The sequence below is a fragment of the Sinocyclocheilus rhinocerous genome, unplaced genomic scaffold (genome assembly GCF_001515625.1).
Source record: "Sinocyclocheilus rhinocerous isolate Xijiao unplaced genomic scaffold, SAMN03320098_v1.1 scaffold793, whole genome shotgun sequence".
Lineage (NCBI taxonomy): Eukaryota > Metazoa > Chordata > Actinopteri > Cypriniformes > Cyprinidae > Sinocyclocheilus > Sinocyclocheilus rhinocerous.
This window is the reverse complement of record NW_015626360.1, coordinates 104,267-109,420: the sequence shown is the minus strand read 5'-3', so window position 1 is coordinate 109,420 and position 5,154 is coordinate 104,267.

The following is a 5,154-nucleotide window of genomic DNA, read 5'->3' as shown; positions in this document are numbered from 1 at the left end:
CTGTCTGCGGACTGCAAGAGAGGGGCGTAACTGGAAGGGGGCGTAACTTGAACAAGGAGGCGTAACTTGAAGTTGTCCAAATCACAAAGAACTACGCGAGATGTCAAAACAAAATGTTGTTGGCAATATGGCCGCTTGTATAGAGACAACGGTGAGAATTTTTTTCGCGGCAACAGTGTTAAGTAGCCCAATTCCGCGGGAAAACCACGGACTTGGCAACACTGCTTATGAACCGCCCGCAATATAGGGTTTCCGATCGCGATCGACGGGTTGGCGACCACTGCACTAAATGATATCATTAAGATAGTGAGTACGATGAAACCTTCCCAAAGCCCTGTGGATATTTTGCCTACATCTCTGGTTATGAAATCCATTACATCTATTGGCCCGTGTTTGGTTTCAATTATAAACCTTTCTCTAAAGTTGGGCCAGGTCCCTAGGTGTTTTAAACATGCTGTTGTTCAGCCTCTCTTGAAAAAGAGTAATCTTGATCCAACATCTTTGAACAACTATAGGTCTATTTCTAAAATTGACTTTCATTTCTAAAATCTTGAAAAAAGTTGTGGCAATGCAGTTAAATACTCTTTTGGAGGCCCACAATATTTATGATAAATATCAATCTGGCTTTCGTAAAATCCATTATCCAGAAACTGCCTTACTTAGGGTCTCAAATGACATTTTGATGGCTGCTGATGCAGGTGATTGTTCCGTGTTGGTTCTATTAGATCTCAGTGCAGCATTTGACACTGTTGATCACTGCACTTTGATTAATAGATTGTATTCCCTAGTGGGCATTTCTGGGTCGGCTTTGGTTATCCTCCTCTCTGTATGACAGGAGTTTTTCTGTGTCTATAGGATCTTATATGTCGGATTCTGTTCCTTTGTCTTGTGGTGTGCCACAAGGCTCTGTGCTCCGCCCTCTGTTGTTTAGCCTGTATATGCTTCATCTTAGCAAGATTATTACCAGTTTTAAAATAATATCTTATCATTGCTATGCCGATGACATTCAGTTATATATTTCCTTTAGTCCTGATAGTCTAGATAAACTGTCTGTTCTACAGAACTGTCTAGTCTCCATTAACAAATGGATGGCAGACAATTTTCTACAACTTAATAACGATAAAACTGAGATGGTGATCTTTGCCCCTGACAATATTACGCCTAAGATTAAGCAGGCTATGGGGGGGTTTAACATTTTTTGACCGCAGTGACATAAGAAACCTGGGTGTCATCTTTGACAGAGCTATATGTTTTAACAGTCATGTAAAGTCTGTAGTTTGTTCATGTCTTTTCCAACTCAGGAACATTGCTTAGAATAGACCTCTGTTCTCAAAAAAAAGAGATGGAGATGCTTATTCATGCCTTTATCTCATCACGATTGGATTATTGCAATTTTCTGTATACTTGTTTGAACAAATCTTCTATGGAGAGGCTACAAGTTGTACAGAATGCAGCTGCAAGGCTTTTGACTAGTTCCAGCAAGAGGTCCCACATTACTCCTGTACTTAAGGACCTTCATTGGCTTCCTATTGCTTTTAGAGTGCAGTTTAAAATTTTAGTTATTACTTATAGAGCCTTGCATGGTCAGGCACCCTCCTATATTCAGGATTTATTACTTGCACATTCTCCTGGTCGGTCCTTAAGGTCTTCTGACCTGGTCCTTTTAACTATTCCTAGAATACGTCTTAAGGCAAAAGGTGATTGTGCTTTCTGTGCTGTGGCTCCGAGGCTCTGGAACTCTCTCCCGCTAACACTGAGAACTTTGGGTCATTTGTGTCACTAGCACTTAAAGGGGTCATGAACTGGCTTTTTTATTATTTTCTACTGTTGTCTGAGGTCCACTTATGACGTTTCTGTGGTTTTCACAATCAAAAACATCAAAATCAATAAGAATAGGCTATTTTATACCCTGGTTTTGAGGCCAGATCGAGAAATGCTCGGTTTTTATGGCCATGCCGCATTGAAGTAAACGCCCACTGCTATGATTGGATAACAGTTTTGCATAGTAAACTAACTACAAACTAACTTCATAGTTGGAGCCTTCCAATAGAGTCTGGCTGCAGACATGCACTCTCAGACACACGCACGCTCAGGAAAGGGTGGAAGTCAATACCTCTACATTCAAGTCCATCAGCCAGTCCTCAGTCTCTTTTCCCTCACCCTCAGACCCCAGAGGGTTAAGCCAAATTCTTGGCGTGTTTGACACACATGCTTCACAACCGGTTGAACAAAAATGTTCTCATCAGCGTTAATGAAATGCAGGTTCGATTGTAGCTTTTGATAGGAAACAGAGATGTTCCCTTTTACAGGTTCACTCAATGCTGCATCAGTACCAGAAACTATGAGAACACTATAGCACAGTAGCCAAGCTACCCCTTACCTCAACAAAGACTAACACAAGATATGAACTGACTACTGACAAACAGATAAAACCTGAACCATAACCAGGAGTCCAATCCATATCTAAATTACTATCGAAAATTTGATAAAAGTGTGCGGAGCGTCCCAGCCTGCTGCCACACAAACATCTTCTAAAGACACTCCTTTATGCCAGGCACAAACTGCATGATTTTCAAAGTCATGGGATCGCTGCTATTCTCGCACTGCACAACTGTCTTGGGTACCTTCTGTTGCTGTTGTGTGGACTCTGCACCAGTGGTTTTCAATCCTGGTCCTGGGGACCCATCGCTCTGCACATTTTGTATGTCTCCATTAGGGGTCTGCAGCAGAGCCAGTATTTGTATCGGTAACAATCGCAACATTATTTGTATCTGTATTCAGAAGTGGGTGGGGCTTTAACCGGAAGTTCGTACAGTTACTTGAGAAGACCTATGGTTTATGGTCTATGGTTTTAGAGCCATTTTTTGTAGTTATCACTGAACAAATATGCCGTGTTCAACTGAAATATTTATTTATTCATTTATTTATTTATGATTAGAATATTTATTTAAAGATCTTCTAACAGTCGGAGCCGATAACCTTGTATAGGCAGTTCTTCGAGATGTAGTGCGGTTGTGCTTTGGGCGACACAAGTCCCAAACCTTTCGTGATCCAATATCGCAGTTTGGAAATATGGAAATTGATATAAGTAATTTCCAGGAAATGCACGGGAAAAGGCAACTGCAACTGCTATTTTATTTGTGCTTATTTCATTCATAGAGTTTACACTAATTTACTGTACTTCACACACTTGTTATTGCGTAGTAATTTTAGACATTTATGTAAAATATACTTTCCCTTGACTGAATTAATTCAAGGCACACATTTTCATTATGCAGAACTCTTTAAGCGAGTCTTTTTTTGAAATTCACTAAACAAATCTGTGTGTACCACACAAACCAGCAAAAGATAAAGAAGCAAACGTGTAGGCCTAGTAGAAAATGTTTCTAAGTTGATTATTAGCCAAAACTTGACAGAGAGCTGGTTTGGTTTTTGAGAGAAGGAGACACAGACGGCAATGCGGTTGTTTGATTGGCGATCGCGCTGTGCTTATTCCATTCATTCGTGTATCATATCGTACAAGGTACACAAATAGTAGAACATATATGATGTAGTATTTTAGTTGATATTACTCTTGCCAAGCTCTCATTTCTGAGAGATGCACGGAGAGGCAACAGCAGTGCGGTTGTTTGATTTGCACTCATTTCATTCATAAAGTTTACATCCTTTCACTTCACTTACTCATTATTGCGTAGTGACATTAGAGGATTATGTATACTATCACGAGGTGTGACTGTGTCAGCCTCACCCGAATATTATTCGGGCAGAATTATTCGTTATCCGTTATTCATTTCGAAGCCATTATCCATGCCTTTCCGAATAAGGTATTTGGCTTCGGGCACACCCCTAGTCGCCATTAACTGACACACTCAGCTAAGTTCATCGAGCTCTCTCCTAACGAGCTGAATAAGGTGTGTTAAAAAATGGAGACATACATAATGTGCAGAGGGGTGGGTCCCCAGGACCACCGCTCTACATGATGGATCGGCAACAGGGGGTCACACATTACACAATTTTTCAATAGAAAGAAATGCCAACAGCTCTGTCTGGTCTACAGCCATCTGGTTTCACAACCAAACACATGTGAGAAGCGATGCAGGAAATAATGTAAGATAATGCGTGAGACAGGAGTTCTTGGAGGAGACTAGATTTCTTCCTGTTAAAAATAGTAGCCTGCAAGAAACTGGCAATAAAAGTTGTCTGTATGCTGGTTTGCAGCAAACAAGAAAAAAAAAGAATATGAAGGAGATATGGCTCCTTGCAGAAGGCATGCGTGCTGTTATTTTTTTGCAGGTCTATGACTCCACCCTCTGAACTTTCCCTTGCCCTGTATCATGCTTTCTCATTGGCTCATTGGCTATACAATGTGTGTGTGTCCAGCATTACATATAGGCCACTGTCCTAGGTGTGTAACTTCATCTCAGGCACTAACAATGTCAAACAAAGTGATAAATTGTGTCCCTTACCCAATGCAACATTGTATACTTTGCAACATCCTCACCTAATGCGACATCCTTACATCCTATACTTTGTAGCCACAAGCCATTTGCAGCACACACAAAAACAAAGAAATAACTGATTTAATTTAAGCTACTGGCTTTGTGTCCCTTACAGAACAAAGTATGTGCAGACTCTCATTCTCTTGTGACTTAAAAAGCAGAGGAGAAAATGACTGCAACACCATAACTTGAGACCAGAAAGCAGTGGAAACAACCTCAGGGATATTTCCTATATTTGGGCGCAAAACGACCTTTCCCAAACCAGGACAAGGACCAGCATACAACCCCCTAGTGAAGGAAGCCCTTGCATTCAAAATGGTCTCTTTCACTCTAGGTGAGAGACTAAAACCCACTAAAGAGCCCTGTTAACAGGCCAAACCTAAAGTTCCCCTTCAGGAACTCAAGCTGCATCGAGATTCGCTTTGGGAACGCCCTTGCATGACCGCGTTCTGAATCACGTGTCAAATCAGTCCAATGGAGCAGCGAGACGTCATGAGCGGGGTGACGTAAGCACCAGAAAGTATAAAAGCGCATCCGGCAGAGCGCAAACCAGCTTATGCTCTTCGGTAGCGCTCTGTGTATGTGTCTGTCTATTTACTGTTGTCTGTCCGCACAAGCATATATAAAAAACAATCATGAAAAAGTCTATGGCGAG